We start from the raw sequence: 22,572 nt of genomic DNA, 5'->3' as shown, positions 1-22,572 counted from the left end.
TGTTTATGTACCGCTGGTCTAGGACTAAGCCTACAGCTTCATGTTTACTAACCGCTGGTCTAGTAAGCCTACAGCTTCATGTTTATGTACCGCTGGTCTAGGACTAAGCCTACAGCTTCATGTTTACTAACCGCTGGTCTAGTAAGCCTACAGCTTCATGTTTATGTACCGCTGGTCTAGGACTAAGCCTACAGCTTCATGTTTATGTACCGCTGGTCTAGGACTAAGCCTACAGCGTCATGTTTATGTACCGCTGGTCTAGTAAGCCTACAGCTTCATGTTTACTAACCGCTGGTCTAGGACTAAGCCTACAGCTTCATGTTTACTAACCGCTGGCCTAGGACTAAGCCTACAGCTTCATGTTTATGTACCGCTGGTCTAGTAAGTCTACAGCTTCATGTTTATGTACCGCTGGTCTAGTAAGCCTACAGCTTCATGTTTACTAACCGCTGGTCTAGGACTAAGCCTACAGCTTCATGTTTACTAACCGCTGGTCTAGGACTAAGCCTACAGCTTCATGTTTATGTACCGCTGGTCTAGTAAGCCTACAGCTTCATGTTTATGTACCGCTGGTCTAGGACTAAGCCTACAGCTTCATGTTTACTAACCGCTGGTCTAGGACTAAGCCTACAGCTTCATGTTTATGTACCGCTGGTCTAGTAAGCCTACGGCTTCATGTTTATGTACCGCTGGCCTAGGACTAAGCCTACAGCTTCATGTTTATGTACCGCTGGCCTAGGACTAAGCCTACAGCTTCATGTTTATGTACCGCTGGCCTAGGACTAAGCCTACAGCTTCATGTTTATGTACCGCTGGTCTAGGACTAAGCCTACAGCTTCATGTTTACTAACCGCTGGTCTAGTAAGTCTACAGCTTCATGTTTATGAACCGCCAGTCTAGGACTAAGTCTACAGCTTCATGTTTATGAACCGCCAGTCTAGGACTAAGCCTACAGCTTCATGTTTACTAACCGCTGGTCTAGTAAGCCTACAGCTTCATGTTTATGTACCGCTGGTCTAGGACTAAGCCTACAGCTTCATGTTTATGTACTGCTGGTCTAGTAAGCCTACAGCTTCATGTTTACTAACCGCTGGTCTAGGACTAAGCCTACAGCTTCATGTTTATGTACCGCTGGTCTAGGACTAAGCCTACAGCGTCATGTTTCCACTCTGAGCCATGCGACACTCTCCCACTGCTGTGTGATAATTAGAGAACCTGGCGGGCTTTAGGACCTGGCACGGGAGGCAGGCGGGGGAAAACGTTCAGGAGGTTGGGAAGTTGTTCACTGGGTTGTTGAGTCGCGCGGCGCGCTGAGCTCGTGCTGGAGGGACGGAAGCGTTCATGTGTTCATCTGCAGTATGAATAACTTTCTATACGGTAAACAGCAGCCGCCTCAGTAAACCGGGAATATTCGGTTTAGAAAGCGCGTTGGCCGATGCTGTGCGGAACCGAGTGCAGCCACTCGGACGATAATCATGCATTCATAATGCAAACTGTGTAAACACACGAGAATCATGCAGCGGAACATGAGCGTGATGGTCGGATCTCTGTAGGTGAATCGATTCACTCAGGCGCAGTACTTTACAGCAGCAAGTCTAAAGTGAATCAGGAGTCGGTTGGGTGAGCCTGTCATCCCAGCACGGTTTATGAGATTAAAAAGGTATTCATTATCTGCAGAAATTGGTAAGTGAATTTCTTTTCAGTATTAATATAGAATTGAATCACTTTGGACATGGTTTATTCCAGATGTTGTGTTCTTATATGTGTCGGTTCAGATGGGCGTCTAAATATTCTAGTCTTTGATGAATAGACTCGGAGCATGGCATGCCTGGGTGTTACAGTAGATCACCTGTACTGTTACTCCTCTATTATATACAATTATTACACAGTTTCATACATATACGATATGCCTAATAATATAAGAAATGTTTAGGTTTTGGAGCTTATAGAGAAAATGTTATTCATATGCAGCGTTCCTGTATACAGATGTGATTAGTATGCACATGTTATTTAGTGTTCACTATACTGTATTGTAATCACGTACATTATTACTGCGCCTGTCCATCACAGTCTGGTCTGACCTGGGGGTCTCATTTGCTCTCCTCCCTGCTGTGTGTGTGTTGATCTGTATTTAAAACATGTCTAAGATTGTTTGTTTATTAGGATTTTAACGTCATGTTTTACACTTTTTTTACATTCATGACAGGAACGGTAGTTACTCATTACACAAGATTCATCAGTTCACACAAGTTTATATCAAACACAGTCATAGACAATTTTGCATCTCCAATTCACCTCACTTGCATGTTTTTGGAATGTGGGAGGAAACCGGAGCACCCGCAGGAAACCCACGCGGACACGGGGAGAACATGCAAACTCCACACAGAAAGGACCCGGACCGCCCCGCCTGGGTATCGAACCCAGGACCTTCTTGCTGTGAGGCGACAGTGCTACCCACTTAGCCACCGTGCCGCCCGAAACATGTCTAAGAAAAAGCCTGGTGTATTAAAGTCATTTTAAATCATGCAACAAATCTGCATATTTTGCATAAAATCTAATATTTTCAACTTATCTCTGTGGTAATTAGATATCTGTCCTACACCACTGGTGCAAATTGATGTAAAGAATGCACCATCAGTGTGGAAATACGCGACTTTACTACACACCCAGGGCAAACAGCTGTCTGTACTATGCCACCAGAATAAACAGATGTGTGTACTATGCCCCCAGTACTTCTAACAAGCCAACTCATGTAAATGTGTCTGAATTACACTGGGACATCACTAATAAATCTGCTGGATGATGGTTGCTACTAATGACCAACAAAGAACTCAATGCTACATCAATGATGTTGGTTAAAATGTAAGTTAAATTCTGTACAAAAACACAGATTTGAAATACACCACGACCCACCCTTAGTGTGCATGCGCCCACTTTGCTTCCAGCTTCATGTGGAGTTTCTAACCCAATTTGGAATACTTATTTTATGCATTTCTATTATTTAAAAAATGAATGGCAGCAGCATTGTACATTGAAATCACAAGCATAAAAGCTATTATGCATGACTGTAAAGGCTGACCATGTTAAACTTTGCATCTTTTTTCTCTTTGTTTAAACAAAAAACGTGAATATTTTGCATCATACTCCAGTATAAAGGTGAAATTCTGCTTGTCGGATTATAATAATGATTCTGATGTTGTCTAGAAGAGCTTCTGTTGACCGACTTCATTAATATTAATATGTCTGTTAGTATGTTTAGTTAGTGGTTGTAATGAACTGTTTGCTAATGACTGTTAAATCTACATTCTAAATGCTGAACTGGTTCTGTAGCTTTAGTTTCCTAAATGATGACATACCAGTATGTGTAAACATAGTATTTTATAAGTATTATCAAGTTACTATTACGCTTTATTTATTTACATTTACTTACAATTATGACTGAATACAGTTCAAGCAACTGTTGTTAAGGTCCTTGAGGTTAAGTGGTGATGTGTAAAACTTCTGATGACTAGTAGCACTATTAATGCTTTCTTTCCAGCTCAGGGAAATTGTTTTCTGTGGTAATCACACATACATAAGAGAATTCCTTGAAACTAGGTGTAGCACCAAGGCTGGTCATGGTATGAAATGTATGTCATTATGTATAAAATATCAGATTTCTCATTTTATACAGAACACAGTATTGTACTTGTAATGTACATAACCGAAGTATTAAAATGTATTGGTGTCAATTTATGTTTAAATAGGTGACATTTCAAATCAATTAATGAGAGCAGGTATTTAATAAGAACTCACCAGTGTCCTAATCCTTTGCTCTCTACAGATATCATTCTTCTCCCAAGACTTAAACGTTTATTATATAACCAAAGAGATCAAAGAGCTTCATACTAATGTGCTTTTCTGCACATTTAATGTCAATTCAGTAGCGTTTATGCTCTTGGCAAGACCACACACAGCATTCACCCACTTCCGCTGTGTGTCAGTGTGCTGAAGGCTCTGTGAACGTGTGTATAGCTGCTCAAACTTGTATCGTTGTCCGGTTGCTTTTTGAAGAAGATACAATTAGTAAGTGAATGTGAGACAGTGTGAGAAAGCAGCTCTAATCAATGTGTGGAATGGGTAATGAAATATCGGCCAGTGGTAGAGGTATAGGTTTGGACTGTCAATTGGAAGATTGTTGGTTCAAATCCAGGCTCTGCTATGCAGCCACTTTTGGGTCCAATGGCTGACCCTGCGATCAGATCCCAGCTTCCAAAAACAAGCTGGAATATGCGAAGAAAGAATTGTATTGTGCTGTACACATGTAAATGTATATATTACAAATAAAGGCATTCTTTTTATTCATTAGAACTCTCTGTTGTAATGGGAGTGGTCCCCTCTAGGGTTGCAGTGCCTACAATCCACGCCACAAGGTTCACTGAATAGTTTGATGAGTATAATATGAAAAGTTAATCCTATGGTGGCCTGCAAGGCAAGTCAACTTTATTTGTATAGCCCTTTTTACAACAGACATTGTCTCAAAGCAACTTTACAGAATCCAGGACCGACAGACCAAAAACCCCCTTCGAGCAAGCCGAGGGCGACAGTGGATAGGAAAAATTCCCTTAAGGAAGAAAACTTGAGATAAACCAGACTGCAGTCAACCTAACAGAATACCTACAGAAGAACACTTACCTCACACACGTCCAACGACGAAACCCAAATCTCAGGTTCAAGGCCCATCTGTGGACCTGCTCAACATAGAGTAAACCCACTCTGGTCCCTGGAGCCGTGTAGCATAAACACTACCTGCAGCTTTACCATGCTGCCCAAGGTTAAATCTATAATGTTTTTGGTCTGTCATATAAAGCATGTCATTTTTATTATATTGATTCTAACTCTAAAAAGTGACTTTATTTTCTCATATCATTAAGTATGTTTGTTTAGCAAGGCCTGCAAGACATGTTCCCAAATGCTTCAAACCACAGTCTCATCATTTCTGGTTCTGCTTTCGTGTCTGAGTCAGCGTGAACGGTTGCCGGAGGCTTTCGTAGTAACTAAATTACAGCATAGCACCCGATTTCACACCCACGCCAGTCATACACACATTTACACACCTGTTTTGTAACGCTGTGCTGCCAGCCTCACCTCTGCTTCACTGTCTGAGAGAAATCTCACTTCTGCTGTCAGACTGGAAACCTGCGAGAGCGCTGGGGCGGGTGGGGGGTTTGGGAGGGGGTAGAGGGAAACCGAGACGACTCTACTCCACAGGAGTGTCTTACGCCCCTGGTAACTTTGAATGCACCAAGTATTTTTGACAGACGAATGGAGGAAGAGGAATTACAGTAGGCTGAGACGGGGTTTCTTTGTTCTGTCAGATCCAGTAGGGTCTGTCTGCAGATCTCAGCACACAGAGGGTACGTCTGAGTCTGACTGTGTATATTAACAAAGAAAAGCCTCTCGCTGGCGTATTTTTAACCCTGCATTCACATCGTGTATGACAGAAAGTGACAAAGCAGTCCAAATTCATTCATTTTTGTGAAGATTTTACCCTTTATTGAATTGTCTCAGTTTTCCTGAGCACTCTGTCGACTTCTGTAGGTTGCACGATACCCTTGGCTGGCCGAGAAGGACCACTGGTCAGCTGTGCTGCAATTACGACCTCTTCTGACTGATCGATTGTGCTGCACAGTGACGGGGAATAATAGAGATAAGTGCGTGACTCTCCCTACACGATACTGAGCGCCATATGAACTTGCCTTGTGTGATGCAGTCGGCTATTGCACACGTGTCAGAAAGGATGTGTTAGTCATGGCTCTCCTCGGTCAGAGTGGAGGTCAACATCAGTAGAGAGAAAGCAAAATGCAATCAGGTAATTGGATACGACTAGATTGCGAAAAAATTGGGAAATATGCCTTTAAAAACACAGATTCTTCATACAAATACAGCATGATATCATGGGATTTTCCCTGTCATACAGCTGTTTTGCTTTGATGTTCAGCTAACCAGATGTTTGGTGTGTTACACAGAAATTACACAGAAATTACTGGGTGGAATAGGTGTCTCAGAGTGCTGAGCAGAAACAAAGCTTGTTATTATCAGCGCCGTGCTCCTTCTGTGTGAGCAGAGGAGGCGTGTCTGCATGTAGAAGTGCTTCACGTGGAAGAGTTGACGTTTCTATAGTAGGCTCTACATTACGAGTTTTTGTTTTAACGTAAGAGAGTAAAAGACATGTTTTTAATGATCAGTAAAATGTAATGAATCAGAAGAATTCATTGTAATTGAGATATATATCAAGAATCATAGAAGTATCTAAAGCTAGCATTTCTCTATCTTAATTGAACTTGGTGCCAGTCTGAAGCAGTGCCAATTGCTTTTGATCACAGACGCAAATTTGTAGGTCAAAGTTGAACACAAAAGGCTGATCAGGAGGGTCTAATGCAATGGCCACCACCTCTGAGATCTTGAGTGTTCTAGTTTGAATCTCTGCTGTGTTTTTGGCCTGACTGGGCATTATTGGCTGTGTCTTACGGTGGAAAAAGGTCGACAGGGTTCCTCATGAGAGGTATATTTTACATGTTTGACATTTAGCAGACACTTTTATCCAAAGCGACTTACAGTACTGTCACAGTATTGTCTAAGCAATTAAGGGTTAAGGGCCTTGCTCAACAGTGGCAACCTGGCACCAGCGACCTTTCGACTACTTGTCTAGTACTTTAAGCTCTAGGCTACAACTACTGTGTATGATTCAATATTTATATTGATAATTATAAATTAAAAACTGCCCAAATTATAAATTATTATAAATATTTATAATAAAATAAGCAAATCCTAAACCTGGCAGAAATTACCTTTCACCATCTTTTAGTTTTGCTTTATTTAGACATCTCCTTTAATGTAAAATTGAATGCAGTATCAGAGGTTGGCTTCCTGATTTCCTAAGCTGTGTTTCCTGCTGGGTTGATGTTTATGAGCTTACCTGAGGCAATTTTTAATGGCAATTTTAGGCCCTTGGGAGTGTCGATGGCCCTCAGAACTAATTATTATTCAACAGTGTTCGTTAACACAGGTGCAGTTTGTTGGCTTGAATGGCTTTTTGGTTACTTTCTGTGACAGCTGATAAAAATCTCAACAATAAGTTGCGGGCTCAGACAAATCTGAATTATAAATGTTTGTGATGATTTTTTTCAGAAATCTCTACTAAATACTGGCTATTAAATAATGCAGCACATGTAAAAAACAGCCCGCTGAAAGCTAAAAAAGGAAACAACTCGAGATTTGTAAGAGGAAATAATGGTGTTTTAAAATGATAACGAACTGTCAGTATTGTGGAACACGTTTAGAAGTAGTGAGTCTAATTTTCAAATCAGTGTTTAGCTTAGGTTGCTTGTGATAAGGGAGCTAAAGAGCAGGAACAAAACACCATAAGGAAGAGGTGAACTGGAAAAACGCCAGACGTTCCATGCTAATGATTATTTTAACAGGCATGTCTGATAACAATCGTCACAACAATACGAGTTTGTTAATACGTACAATGCAAGAAGGGTTTAACATTTTTAGTACTAATATAGATATGAAGTGCTATTAAACACAAAGCCTTTATTTATAAGCTGTATTAATAAAACTTGTTTACTGTGAAGCTTATTAGAATAAAACACCAGGAGTAATTCATATATCATAGTCTAAGCGTTTACATTTACATTTTCAGCATTTAGCAGACACTTTTATCCAAATCGACTTACAGTACTGTGACAGTATACAGTCTGAGCAATTGAGGGTTAAGGGCCTTGCTCAAGGGCCCAACAGTGGCAACCTGGCAGTGGTGGGGTTTGAACCAGCGATTTTCTGATTACTGGTCCAGTACCTTAACCGCTAGGCTACAACTTCCCAAGCATGGCGTAAGCATGGCGTAAAACTACTAAATAAATAAATAAACATATATCATAGCATTTAGCATCTAATTTGTGTCTATATTTAGTTGATCAGTGATTTTTACATGGTAATAACATAGTTGTGTGTGTGTGTTCTAATTAGTGTGGGATTGTGTGTAACGTACAGCTGTGTTATTGGATCCAGTTTAAACATACTGGCCTCTTAATGCTAGAATCATTTCTGACTGAGCGAGACGACAGATCCCAACAGTAAACACCATTAAGGAAATGTTTAACAACACAGAGCAGAGACATTCCTAAAATTCCTGTTAATAACAAAACTACAGTAATATACAGCACAGACATACAGTACATACACTACATAACCTCACTAAATACAACAGATTAGCAACTCTGTTCCTTTTGTTGACCTATTAAGACGTATCAGAACCTTTCCTGCCATGAACATGGCCCAAAGGCAGACACTACACTGAACTACTGGCCTCTTTATTAGAAATACATCCCATGTTAGCCATTCTCTCTTTTTGATGATAGCACCACAAAGATTTGATCCCTATCTTAGTTGTGATAGGTTTGTGTAGTTTACTGCTGTGCTGTACTCTTTATTATATAGAGAAACTAAAAATTATTTAGCCCTAGTGTGTCAGTTTGTGTTTTGGGATTACTTGGAACAGTAGAATGCTTTTAAGATCAACCCCAAACGTTTTAGTTTTGTTAGTATTTATGACAGAAATGAAATTTCTGATTTTCTGATTATGGTACTGGACTGAGGCTCTGCAGGAGCCATCTGTTACTGGAAAGGAGCCGGACGAAAGAGATCTCCCAACGAGTCTGGCTTTTTCATTCTGAATCTGTCATGTACTCAGTTGGTTTATGAAGCTTGGTGTGTTGGCTAGTTACCACAATGCAGTAACACACCCTGGAATAAATGCCAATCCATTTCAGGTCCTCTACACCCCCAGAATTATCGGATTATTATTGCATAAATTTTAGGATGTTTTGTCTCATTGGATGTGTGTATGTAAACTACTGTATATGGTGTAAAGTATGTGGACACCAGACTGTTAGAGATCTTAGTGCAAAATCCTGAGCATTAATGTAGATTTAGCTTCCTTTGATTTTGGAGCTGACTGTAATTTGTGCTCATTTTTTCAAAAAACAAAACAAAAAAACCCCCCAAACATTTGTAAGGGCAGGAACTGATGCTGGGTGAGAAGGGCTGGCTCAATTTATTTATTCATTTATTAATATTCATGACAGGAACGGTAGTCACTCGTTACATAGGAATCATCAGTTCAAGTTTAATATCAAACACAGTCATGGACAATTTAGTATCTCCAATTCACCTCACTTCAATGTCTTTGTACTGTGGGAGGAAACTGGAGTTCCTGGAGGAAACCCACGCAGACACGGGGAGAACATGCAAACTCCACACAGAAAGGACCCACACCGCTTCACCTGAGAAGCAAACCCAGGACCTTCTTGCTGTGAGGCGACAGTGCTACCCACTGAGCCACCTAATGCCTGGCTTACATTTAACGTTCCAATTCATCCCAGAGGTGTTCTTAGGGATTCAGTTCAAGTCTCCGCTCAGACCACTGCACCAAATATGTTGAAAGATTTGACATATTTGTTTATTGGACCTTGGGGGCCAAGTCATGCTGAAGAGGGGAAAGAGCTTTTACTTAAGTTACCAAAAGGTTGGGAGTAAAAGGGTTCAAATTTCATAAAATTGAGGTATAAATATGATTGATAAATATTTATTGTCATTGATTTTATTCTCCTGTTAGCAATGGTGGTTGCTAAAACACTTCAACTTTATAATTAGGTGGGGTGTCCACATACTTTTTAGCCTTACAGTGTTTTTCATTGGAAGGCTGTTTTACACCCACACACTGTCCGTTGTTTAAATGCTGAAGCAAGATTAGACAGTGAAATTTTAGTACCTTGACCTTTTTAAACAGCCGTTTTACTGCCTGTACCTCCTGTCTTTTAATCCACTCTACTGATCCACTCTCCTGTCCTTCCTAATTTTCTCCACATGTGTAGAGTCGACACAAGGACACTTCTGAGAAGTGCAGGGGTTTTCGCCAGCTAATTAACACAATCTCCAGAGTGGCATATTTAAAATGAACAGCCTCGAATCACTCAGTCCGGTTCATAATTCAATTCTCAGCAGATGGCAGGCCCCTGCATTCACGTCTAGAAGGACACTTCATACACGTAATGAACGTTTTCCAGGAGGAAAGGCCTCGTTTCTGATGAGATCCGATTCTGGGCCGCAGATGACGGGGGGTGTTGTTTTTCCATGGGTGGATCAGAGATGCTTTATCAGTTTATCGACAGACTGCTGGCGCTGGAAGAATGTTTACAGAAGGGTGAAGGAGACCAATTATTAATAATGAGCACGTTTAGGTTTTTTTTCCTGTTCTTGGCTGGTGAGATCAGAGGCGCCGGATTGATTATCGGCCAGGCTTTGAAACTGCTACTTTGTTGGTGTTTTCAGTGAGATTAGAAAATCAGAGGGCTCGTACAAACTCGTACACACTTATCTGGCTTAAATCGAAGTCTTCTGTATGAGACGTACTGATGCGTAATCAGCAATTCTGGCTGTTTATTACAAACATCTGCCCTGGTATTACTGGAGGAACAGAAAGCATCTTGTCAAAGCTGCCCGGATTATCAGATCCGCATGAACTGGTAATGGAATTCAGCCGAAAAGAGAAATAAAGAACAAACTGTGAAAGTTATGCATCAACTTGGGCCGCTCAGGTGGGGCAGCGGTAAAAACACACGCTGGAACCAGAGCTGGGATCTTGAATACATCGTATCGAGTCTCGGCTCTGCCTGCCGGCTGGGCTGAGCGGCCACATGAACAACAATTGGCCTGTTGTTCAGATAGGGGTGGGATTAAGCCGGACTCTCTCATAACTATTATTATTATGCTTGAGATTTTTTTTCCATGCCAGTCAAAGGAATGACATATTTAAGTAGTTTTCTATAATCACAGAACCCACTGTGCGTCTTGGCTCTTGGTAAAGAGCGCACCAGATGTCTGCAGTGTAATTCCGGCATCATCTAACAGATTTAATTAAGCAATTAGAAACGGGCTATTAAAGCAAATCACGGCCGAGCTGCTGGAACTGGCTTTCCTTTACTGACTGCAGGAAAGCACTCTCACAAGTGGAGTTACCGAGATGATTTTTTTTGCTTGGTGTTTTGTTGTTGGGGTAGTGTCCTTGGGTAATGGGATACAACTAGATTGGGAGGAAAACTGGCAGAAAAATGCAAGAAAAATCCCCTGACTTGTAATTAATAATTTTCATATTTTACCTCTGCTTTATTCTGCTCCCCCCTTTTTTATTCATTAGATTATTTAATATTTAGATTCAGTTGAAGGTTTTTCTCATAAATGCACTATGGGACAGAAGCAGGGCTGGCGCTAGGGGGGGGCTGAGGGGGGCATTGCCCCCCCAAATTGTGTCTTTGCCCCCCCAAGCACAATGCAAGCAACGGCTATTTTTAAAATTATCTCTGAACCAATCACAAAAATGCATTTTGTTTTACAGTGTGAAGATATTTCCTTGCTTATTCCTGATTGGCTCTTTGAGTCATATAAAAATCGGCAGACTGCCCCAAACAGTTCAGTTCGGCAGTATATGTTCTGTTAGTGTGAGCGAGAGGCAGGTATACTGGTAAACACTTTTTTTTTTACAGAATTAGTATTCTTTTGTTTTCTTTATATTTTAATTTCCCAATAATATAAATATTCTCACTCATTCCTATTTCCACGTTTAAATATTCTCAGTCTGTGTGTAGGTACATTTGTCAGCTTTGACTTAAATTTGTATTAAAGCCTTTCAAGAAATAGAGTTGTTCTATTAGTAATGGCAATTTAATTAAGGGGGCGTATTAAAATGAAATACAATTAGATAATCTTTTTTCTCCATTTACATAATCATCATGTATTTTTTAATCATTGGGTTTTAAGTTTAAGTTCGAAAACATGCATTTTTATTTATTTACCTCATACATCACTTTAAGCCAGTATCAATAGCTTGGCTGTCATCATTCATGCACAAATCAAGCCTTGAATATATTTCTGGCTTCAAAAACATGACTATCAACATGCCCCCTCATTAGGTTTTACTGCCCCCCCAAGCAAAGCAGTCCAGAACCGGGGCTGGACAGAAGTATCTGGACTCCTGACCTTAAGTTTTTTTGGATATCGCATTCCAAAATAATGAGCTTTACAGTGTTTGTGCACATTTCTCTCTAATAGAAGCAACTTGACATGCTTATATTACACCTTAGTAGAAAGGTGCCCGGTACAGATGTGAAATAGATACTCAAAAAGCCGTAACCTAATACAACAGAATATAAAATTCATATTTATGTTTTCGGTGCGCTCATGTTGCATCTTGTTTTTTGACGTGTCTTGATTGGAAATTAGATTAAATTGTGATTTGCATTCTTTTACTACATTTGCATTTGCAATCACGTAGTGTGTGTGTTAGCTGTCACTGTTACGGTGTGTACTCAATGAGCTGCACAGTCCCGTGTTCTTCTGTAATAATTGAGTGTGTAAGTACTCTCACTGGGATTTGTACACTTGACACTTAAACTAAAGGATTAGGTGGCAGACGCCTTTATCCAAAGTGACTTACAGTACAGTTACAGTATACAGTCTGAGCAATTAAGGGTTAAGGGCCTTGCTCAAGGACCCAACAGCAGCAACCTGGCAGTGGTGGGGCTTCAACCTGCGACCTTCAGATTACTAGTCCAGTACCTTAACCACTAGGCTACTGGTTACACAAGATTCATCAGTTTAAGTTTAAGATCAAACACAGTCATGGACAATTTTGTATCTCCAATTCAACACACTTGCACGTCTTTGGACTGTGGGAGGAAACCGGATCTCCCGGAGGAAACCCACACAGACACGAGGAGAACATGCCAACTCCACACAGAAAGGACCCGGACCGCCCCCACCTGGAAATCGAACCCACTTCTTGTTTTGAGGCGACAGTGCTACCCACTGAGCCACTGTGCCGTCCGTGTGTCTATATACTTTTGGTCATATATTGAGGCACATATACTGTCAAGATGCTGGCTTTTTTTTGTTGTATTACGCTTTCTCTCCACTGATGCAGATCCCGCCCTGATTTAGGAGAACGAGACTGACACACGCCCCCTCCGACACGCATGCAGTACCGACTGCATTTTTTTCACCTGCACGAGGAGCGTTAATCTGAGGATCGGCTTTGTGCACGCATAGGCACACCCTGATCAGCGCATTATTCCTCCACTCTGTGCAGGCGCATCAACCAGCAAGCAGAGGTCGTAATTGCATCAGTTGTGAGGTCCCTGGTCCGGCTCCCATCCTGTATGAACAACAGCCAGTCGTTGTTCGTGTAGGCGCACAGCCCAGCTGGATGGCAGAGCTGAGTTTCAAACCGACGAGTTATATTTATGGTGCAGAGGGTGACAGTTGCACTGTCTGTAGATAACTATTATAATTTAAAGCAACCAAACACAGTCGGCACAGTCTGGCATTATTATTATTTCTTCTGCTTTAATCTAATCATGCCTTTCTTTTGTGTAAGTGATTCACAATAGACTTCATTCTAACAGCAGTCTTAAGGCATTTCAATTTCTCATTATGAATAGCGACTAGACATTTCAAAAGAATTCATTCAGCATTATGCAAATAGAGCCAACATTCATTAATCTGAGCGGTTCATAACGTTACTCAACATATAAAACCCTCATTAATTAGTGAGCAGAAAAAATACAGTATGATTTTCTTGATGTCCACTGCGTACCAAAGCGAGCTGATCTCTCAGGTCTTCACCCACGCTGGCGGCCAGGCAGACAGACAGACACCTGAATCCTCTGTGATCCTCCTCGTCTCTGAGAATAAGAAAGCTGAGCTCATTAAAACCTTCTCCTATTAGGCACTGCGCCGGAGAGTCGTGGGTGACCGGGCACTCATTCATACACTCTCACTGGGATCTGAAGAGCAAGCACAGGTACTTTAAAGAGCCGGATTAAAACTTGACAGGAACCTGAAGGTGCACATTTTCTGTTTAGTTCAGATATAAGCGATGAGCTGGAAAAAAAACCCTGCTGGCTCAGGTGATGCAGCAGGGAGTGTTCGAGCTCACACGTTCGACCCTCGGCGGTGACGGAAGGTTGGATAGGTTTCTCCTACCTGCTGAATCAAACTGCGATCTCGAGACTGGTCTGTGTGCCAGCACAGGTTGGGGGAGGGGCACATGGAGCATAGCGGGACTCTCCATAATTGATTCTGTGTTCCCACGCCTGTGCGGGAATCCACCACTAGCAGGTGAGAAGTAGCAGCCGGAGACTGGATGTGTATCGAACGGGGAGTGTAATAGTGTTTTCTCGACCAGAACGGAGGTGGTTGGCGGCAGGGCAAGGACAGTGGGGAATTGGAAATGACTAGATTAAAATGACTAGAACTGAGGCTTTCAGATGTTCAGATTCCCCCTTTCATTTAATTCTGATTATTGTAAAAAGACTTCAGAAAGCCAGACAGGACAGCAATAACCAAATGGCCGGCAATATTTTAGCTGGTTCCATTTACGTATTGAATAGTGTGTGTGTGTGTGTGTGTGTGTGTGTGTGTGTGTGTGTGTGTGTTTGTGTGTGTGTGTTAGACTTTTTCTTTAGTTGCTTTTTAGAGCAGAGTAAGAGTTAGGTGAAGTCCAAACACTCACATGGTCCTAAAATTCCACCATTCATTTTTAATGAATCAGTACCATCAGTTATTTGAAGCCCATCCCTGTGTGTGTGTGTGTGTGTGTGTGTGTGTGTTTTCGGGACTGTCAGACAGAGGGTATCCCCCTTGTGCGATATCATGAGCCATCTCTCTAGCAGGGTGTTTTAAAAATCTTTATGGCATCTTACTGGCTTTTTTATTATATATAAATATTATATTCTTTTATTACGGTTACACACCAATACACTCCACAAAGTGGAACAATGTACATACATGTAACATGTGAACATGTACTTGTGCTCACCAAATTCCCATATCCCACCCACCCATCACCTCCCCTCTCCCCACTCTCAACCCAAAATGTTTCTTACACATGTATGCAAATGTCAGACTTTATACTGTACTATGAACCTCATAAAATGCTTTAATGCCGCTCAGGTGGCGCAGCGGTAAAATACGCTAGCACACCAGAGCTGGGATTTCACCAGTTTGGCTGTTGTTCATCCAGGGAAGGAAAATGCCAGATAGGGACTCCTCATAACTGATGCAATTACGACCTCTGCTGGCTGATTGATGGCGTCTGCACAGTAGAGTAGAGGAATAATGCTGATCAGGGTGTGGCTCTCCGTGCACAGGGCTGATTCGCATATGAACTCGCCTCGTTCAGGTGAAAAGATGCAATTGGCTACTGCACGTGTTTCGGAGGGAGCGTGTGTCAGTTTGCTCTCTTCAATCGGGGTGGGGGTCAGCACCAGTAGAGAGAAAGCATAACGCAATGGGGTAAAAATTGGACGCACTAAAAATTTGGAGAAATAAATAAATAAAATGCTTTAATGGTTGTTAGAAAAACAAACTTTTCCTGGTGTTTGTTCATCTAAATAAGTTCCATCTCATGAGCACTAACTTTATCGAGTGAGCAGTGGAGGTTCTTCTTTACCTCCTGTAATCCTGCTGTCTCTAACCCTCAAGTAAGGTTAGCATGGGATTTGGCCTTGATCGCCTCCATGTCTATTTTTATACCCTGAGAGAGTTTTGTTCCTCTCTGTGAGAGTGTAATATGAAATTTAATAGATGAAATAGATTAGTGTTGGGTTTGAGTGGTCATCTGTTTGAGTACTCTTCATTTAACAGGTTTGTAAAATGCAAATCAAAATAAATGTTTTTATGTCCTGACATGAAGCTTGTTTGTACATTTGGAGGCAACCTCTTCACACTTCTGGACATATATACACCAAACGCTATCTTAGAAAGACCCAGAGCATTAGAAATGCCATTAGCTACCCAAACCACCCCACTGTTTGTTAAGCTAATCTCATCCTTCCTCTGCTGTCGACAGTCATCCACACTGACTCAGCTTTCAGTTCTGTAGTCCTATCTGCACTGACTAAGAGGAGTCACACTGCTAATCACACATACTGTCCACACTGATGGTTTTTGGAATTGGTTCTTCTCATAATGTGTCCTTATCATTTATTATAAGCTCAAATAACCAAACTGAAGCTGTTTTATTTTGGTCAAGGATCCATTTGTACTCTCAAAAGTCTTCACCAGCACCAAAGTCCAAAAGCATTGAGCTTTTTCAGTTTCTAGACCTGATAGAAAACAATCCACATCCTAATTTCCTCATGATGAATACACAGGAAGATTCACTCGAAAGAGGCCCTGAATATCCTGTAATAACTTTCACTAGGATGAAGCAATCTGAACAGAACGTGCAATGTGCTCCTCAGTATATGGCGCTTCGAACAAGTCGGGATGCCCCTGCGTCGGAGCGATGCGGTAGGCGCCGGACAGCCGTGATGACGTTTAACCTCCCTTTGCATTTTTCGGATTCATACCCCATACTCCTTCACTCAGTCACTCGACCTCTCATCAGGATGGTGGTGCACGGTATTGAGCAGCGTGTCTTCATGGTGCGAACCTATTGTTTAACCAATTTGTTTAAGCGAAAAGTCTATCAGAAGAAGCCTCGCACTGTGGAACATTTGAAGGAAAACATCCAATGTGAAATTGCTGCTATTACCCCCCGATATGCCGATACGTTCATGAACATGGAACGCCACGTTGAAATGTGTCTGGCAGAATACACTGCCGCGTCTGATCCACTCATACCAGCACAACACACACTAACACACCACCACCATGTCAGTGTCAGTGCAGTGCTGAGAATGATCCACCACCTAAATAATACCTGCTCTGTGGTGGTCCTGTGAGAGTCCTGATTATTGAAGAACAGCATGAAAGGGGGCTAACAAAGCATGCAGAGAAACAGATGGACTACAATTAGTAATTGTAGAACTACAAAGTTCTCCTGTATGGTAAGTGGAGCTGATAAAATGGACAGTGAGTGTAGAAACAAGGAGATGGTTTTAATGTTATGGCTGATCAGAGTATAATATAATGGTAACATGTGGCATTATTAACATGGGCGACATTGCTTTAAAATAATTACATTAATTCACATCTAATAATAAGATGGCTGAGTCTGTCTTGCAGTGCACAGCTTTTCAATTTCTGAAGAGACAATGAAAGGCAGGCTTTGAGATCCTCTCCACATGGAGACGAGTCTTGTACTTAGTCTTCATTGCTGTCGTTGTGGAGACTGATGACTCACTGAGGTGGGTAGTAGGAGAGGTGGCATAAAAGTGTAGCATCTGGGACAAATTGATTCTTTGTCCAGTCTCGGTTATCAGTGTTGATGTTTGAGGACTATGAGCAGTGGTGCTGACAAGCTTTTGTTTCATATATATGTTTATGGTTGCCAAGTTATTCAACACTTAAGCACAGATTAGTGATGTGTGTATGGCGCAGTGACATGGTCTCATATTATGTTTGTATTGGCTCATTTAAACATTCATACTGTGTTTTATTAATACATTGGTTGCTTTTTAAGTAATTGGTAACTATTGTGTATAAATGGTGGGTAGCAATGTCGCCTCACAGCAAGAAGGCCCTGGGTTAAATTCCCAGACGGAGAGGTCCGGGTCCGTTCTGTGTGGAGTTTGCATGTTCTCCCCGTGCCTGTGTGGGTTTCCTTCGGGAGCTCCGGTTTCCTCCCACATTCCAAAGACGTGCAAGTGAGGTGAACTGGAGATACAAAATTGTCCATTTGATATTAAACTTGAACTGATGAATATTGTGTAACCAGTAACTACCTGTCTGGTCATGAATGTAACCAAAGTGTAAAACATGACGTTAAAATACTAATAAAATAAACAAAGTGAAGTCCATAATCATGCTTTAACACAATTGGTCTGCTCACCCCATATTGCTGCTCCCGCCTCCTCCGACCTGCGCGCAGCCCTTAACGGAACCCTTTTCCACCCATGCACTCTGCAGAAGCGCCTCTGTCCACCAATTGGGGTCCTTACACAGCAGTTGAAGACCCCGCCCACATATTCCAGTCATCCCTCCCTGCAGGCACTGCCAATTATGCCTGCTAGAAGGTGCCCAGCTGACCGGTGGCAACGCCGAGCTTCGAACCGAGGAGTCCAGAATCTCGGCGCTAGTGTGCTAGTGGAATATCCTGATGTGCCACCTGGGCGCCAGCACTGACTTTTAACTTGGAATGTCCATTGCAAGCAAGACTTTTGTGTCCCACATTAGCGCTTGACCTTACAAATGCTGTTTAGATGAACGGGTCCAGATAATTGTAGACACACTCTAAAATCTTGTAGAAAGGCTGCCCAACAAGCTCATGGTCACATGTCCACAAACTTTTGGCTTTGTTGTATTGTTTTCATGATATTTCATGACATGATATTTCTGCGTTCTGTCTCATAGGGCAGCTGGTTTTGGTCCTTTTACAGAGCTTTAACACAATGACCAGGGAAACAGTGGCTTTCTTTGTTCAAGCTGACCTTCTCTTGTTTGGACTACTTGACATTTTATTTAGTGTTTTTTTTTTTTTGCAAGTCTTGCAGTGCTCTGGCTCTGGGGTTTAAAGCGAGATATTAATCTCCACTTGACGTTCACTACTAACTCTGTTTGGTCTGAAGTTCTGCTGTGGCTGTGTAATCTCTCTCTTCACACTTTAGACGATGTGTGACTTTGTAATGAAAATATTTAAACTGTGTTAACAGGACGTCTTCATTTAAAAGCTGTAAAGCATTTGTCACTAATTTTGTCTTTGGTAACTCCTGCTTTCACTTGCACATATGTTGGTCAAAAGATACATACAGCTAAAGGGTGATTTTACTGAATGACCTGGCAGACTGAATCATTATTGTATAGCAAATGGTTTGTGGAATGGGCATCTAATTCCATGTTACTGGCAGTTGCAGCCTAGTGGTTAAGGTACTGGACTAGTAATCAGAAGGTTGCCGGTTCAAACCCCACCTCTGCCAGGTTGCAACTGTTGGGCCCTTGAGCAAGGCCCTTTACCCTCAATTGCTTAGATTGTATACTGTCACAGTACTCTAAGTCGCTTTGGATAAAAGCGTCTGCTAAATGCCAAAGATGTAAATGAAAATGAAAATGTAAATGTTACTGTGTTAATGATTGATTGACTAAAGCTGGTGAGCCTCTCTAACAGTCTCAGTGCACAGAGAACTGGCTTAACATAAAAGCTTATTCCTAATAATAATTGATGATTAATTATTACTAATTAGTTATCATAATTATTGGTAATGGGCATATACTGGTGGCTTGTTGAGTAGCACTGTCAAATCACAAAATGAAGGTCCTTGGTTTGATTCCCAGGTGGAGTGGTCTAGTGTGCCAGGCTTTAAAACCACACAGCAGTTCCCAAGCTCCAAAAAGTTTATGTAGCAAAATAAAAAATATATATTAGTGGGAAACCAAGACCATGTACATGTGTGTATATATTTAAGTCAAATATTGAGCAAACTACCACACGTTTGTTTCAACATGTTGCAGTAACGGACTACAGAAATGCTCAGAAGTGGCGTGCAGCTGTTCTAGTTGGCTGATAATTATAGTGTGGAGAGGTAATTGAAGAGGCTGCTGTAAACAATCATTAACAATTATTAAATGCTGCTCCGAGCTGACCGGCGCAATCTTGATGTAAAGTGGCGGGAGGTCTTTAGCGCTCGTGTTCTTGGAAAGCGTCCGCTCACAGGTTAAATCATCTCGTTCTTCCTCTCATTTCCGTCACCGTTCGTCCAGTCCGCAGGTAGCAGGAAGGTGCACGGGTGAAGGGTGCAGCCTGTAATTTGTTCATAAATGAAACTTAGCTCGGTGTGACCGGTTGTCAGGGGCAATGAGAAAAGCACCTGCTGGGGTTTGGAGGGTCGGAACATCTTCTACTGATTGCTCGTCGGAGGCATCCGTATTACGCAACCTGCAGTTGTATAACAAGTGTCAGTCGAGGGATATTTTTGTTGTCCTGCTTTGATGATTTATTTCCTGTTTGGTCTCTGAGAGGGAGAGAATCTCGCTTATATTCGAGCCAAAAATTGACAAGTGTTACTTCAGGTCTGGAGGGAACAAACATTTTATTTGAACACAAAGCCAGCTAGAACGATAGTGTGTGTACAGCTCTTCCTCTGTGTTCTCTCTATGGGTCAAAATCAGGGTTATATAGACTTCTCAAACTCGTCGGTTCGAATCTCAGCTTTGCTACCGACAGTGTGGGCGCCTACACGAACAATGACTCGTTCGTAGGGTGGATGTAAGAAGGGATTCCTCATAACTTGTGCCATTACGATCTGCTGACTGATTGATGGAGCCCGCACAGGGACGGGTGATAATGGGTTCAGGGCGAGTCTCTCGGTGTGCAAATCTGGGCCACATATGAACTCGCATTGCTCAGGTGAAAAGATGCAGTCGGGTACCGCACACGTGTTAGAGGGGGCGTGTGTCAGCAGCAGTAAAGAGGAAGCGTAATGCGATCAGGTGATTGGACACGACTGGACGTATAGATGTGTAGATGTATACAATTATGTCTACCAAATGTACTGGTGTCTACAGTGAATCTATTGTTGGTGGTGAAAAGAACAAGAGGAAACTTATCAATTTGGAAACGTTTTTCATCGCATTTAGAACGTTAAACTCCTTTCAGACATGAACGATTGTGTGTCTGAAGGACTGTTTGAGGACTTGTGGTCCGTGTATCCATGTTCTAGAGAACAGATCTTCTAGTAGTTGTTTTTTCAATTCATACCAAGAAGAATTGGAACACATACTTATTCATTTGCAAACTCTTCATTAGTTTCTCACATTGGTAACACCCCCCCCCCACACACACACACACAGACACACACATTTAAGCATTAAAAAGATGAAACTAAAATGATCAGCGGAAGACTAATTGGCTACGCTGAAGTCGGGAGAAAAAGAAAGAAATGCATAAACAAAAATGGAAAAAAGTTGGAACAGTTGTTCTGGCTGTGCATTGTCAGAGGAAGTGCTTCATGGCAGCCGTGTCAGTGCCGTGTAAAACTGTAATTACTCCCTGAACCTTCACCATGTCTTACACTGACCCCTCTGCAACTGTGAGATATACCGGCGATCGCTTCCGCCTCAGAACCGAGCTGTACGATCTCTGCTGACCTCCAGAGCGAATTGAACCTCCTGTACACCGTAAAATCTAAAGAGCTTAAAAGGCCACAGGAAATGAAAGCAGCTCTGAAGGTACCTTGAAACTAAATGAAAAGGAGTTATATTCACCAGGAAACGCTTGGCATGCCCTAAATTGGACTAATTGAGAGCGGCTCCCCTGCCGCCTGTATGAGAAGATCGAACCTCGCAGCTTAGTCATTCAGGCCATCTGCTTTTCTGTCTGTAGGCGGCGGGAGGAAGTTTGGTCAGCTATGATAGACGTCGCTGAAGTTTCTTTTCTTTTTCTTTTTCTTGGTTGTACTTGCGTCATTCCGGTTTGTTTACCTGATGCTCAGAGTTGTTTCTGATTGTTCGGTGTGTGTGGACGATTGGTGCTTCTCATTGAGAGACTTGAGGTGGGAGGATGAGTTTATGTGAGCTGTACCTTCGTCACTTTCTTTCTCTTTGTATCTGAATGAAGAGCTCTGTTCATTTTCAGATGGTGTCTTTTTATTTGTTCAACAATGGCTCATCCTGATGTCCAGTTCTGCTTTAACTCTGTTTTTGTGATTTAATTATGTTCATATTAACCACAGGAGAACGTTTTCGGTGTACAGAGTGCGGGGTTTTGCTTTATACTTTTACAATATAGACAGATCTGGGTCTGTTGGCTATTCTATCTGTTTCCCAGTACTGCCTTCCACTGCTGGGGACCCCGATTGCATCCGAGGAGGGTATATTAGCCTGACACACGTTCTTAATGACACATACGCAGTCCGTGATGTCTTCTTATTTGTCCGTACTTTGGTGGATTTGCATGTAATGCCAGTCTCTGGCTGATTAAAGGTACCTGTACAATAAGACGGGGGATAATGGAGATTAGTGCGTGACTCTCTGTACGGAATACTGAGCACCATATAAGAAGCAGTGGGTACTGCACACAGTTGCGGCATTTGTTGGTACAAATTGGGCAACTAGATTGGAGGAAAATTGGGAAAAAGGTCTGGTCTTATTAATGTTGCTTTTTCAGCAGGATGCACATGGCAGTTTGTGCTTTTCAATAGTTCCTAATTACATTTTCCTGATCAGGGAATATTTGGGTCTGGTTTCCTTGGAATCACTGAGTGCAATGCAGAAACACCCCCCCCCCATACAGGTCGGCAATCCATCTCCCCCAGACATAGCCAATCTTGTCTATATTTAGACGCCTGACTGGTCAATAGAACCGATGGGGATTGGAACCCGGGATCCCAGTAACAGTGGTTTAGAGTAGTTTACTACCGCACCACCTGAGCGCCCCCATTCTTATAATGTGGGTGCTGTCTCTGTCACTGAGGCAGAGATGACATAGACAGGAATGTGAAACCTTTCTCTATTCTCCAAGCACAAGCAAGTCACTTTCATAATAGCTTTCGATCAGGACTCCTGATCTTCACCAGTGAGCGAGAGAACGAA

The 22,572-nt window shown here is 42.0% G+C and overlaps 1 protein-coding gene across 1 annotated transcript in view; it reads left to right on the top strand.

Annotated features, from left to right (window-relative positions):
• The first annotated feature begins 1,354 nt into the window (after nt 1–1,354).
• Nucleotides 1,355–22,572, top strand: part of camkk1a (calcium/calmodulin-dependent protein kinase kinase 1, alpha a) — a 52,120-nt gene continuing 30,902 nt past the window's right edge. The window contains exon 1 of the mRNA XM_062988614.1: nt 1,355–1,683. The gene's annotated coding sequence lies outside the window, so the exon portion shown is untranslated. The remainder of the gene's footprint in view (nt 1,684–22,572) is intronic.

Source organism: Trichomycterus rosablanca, chromosome 26 (assembly GCF_030014385.1).
Source record: "Trichomycterus rosablanca isolate fTriRos1 chromosome 26, fTriRos1.hap1, whole genome shotgun sequence".
In the NCBI taxonomy this organism is placed as follows: Eukaryota; Metazoa; Chordata; class Actinopteri; order Siluriformes; family Trichomycteridae; genus Trichomycterus; species Trichomycterus rosablanca.
Note: the sequence above shows the minus strand (reverse complement) of the source record. Positions and strands in the feature narration are given on the sequence as shown.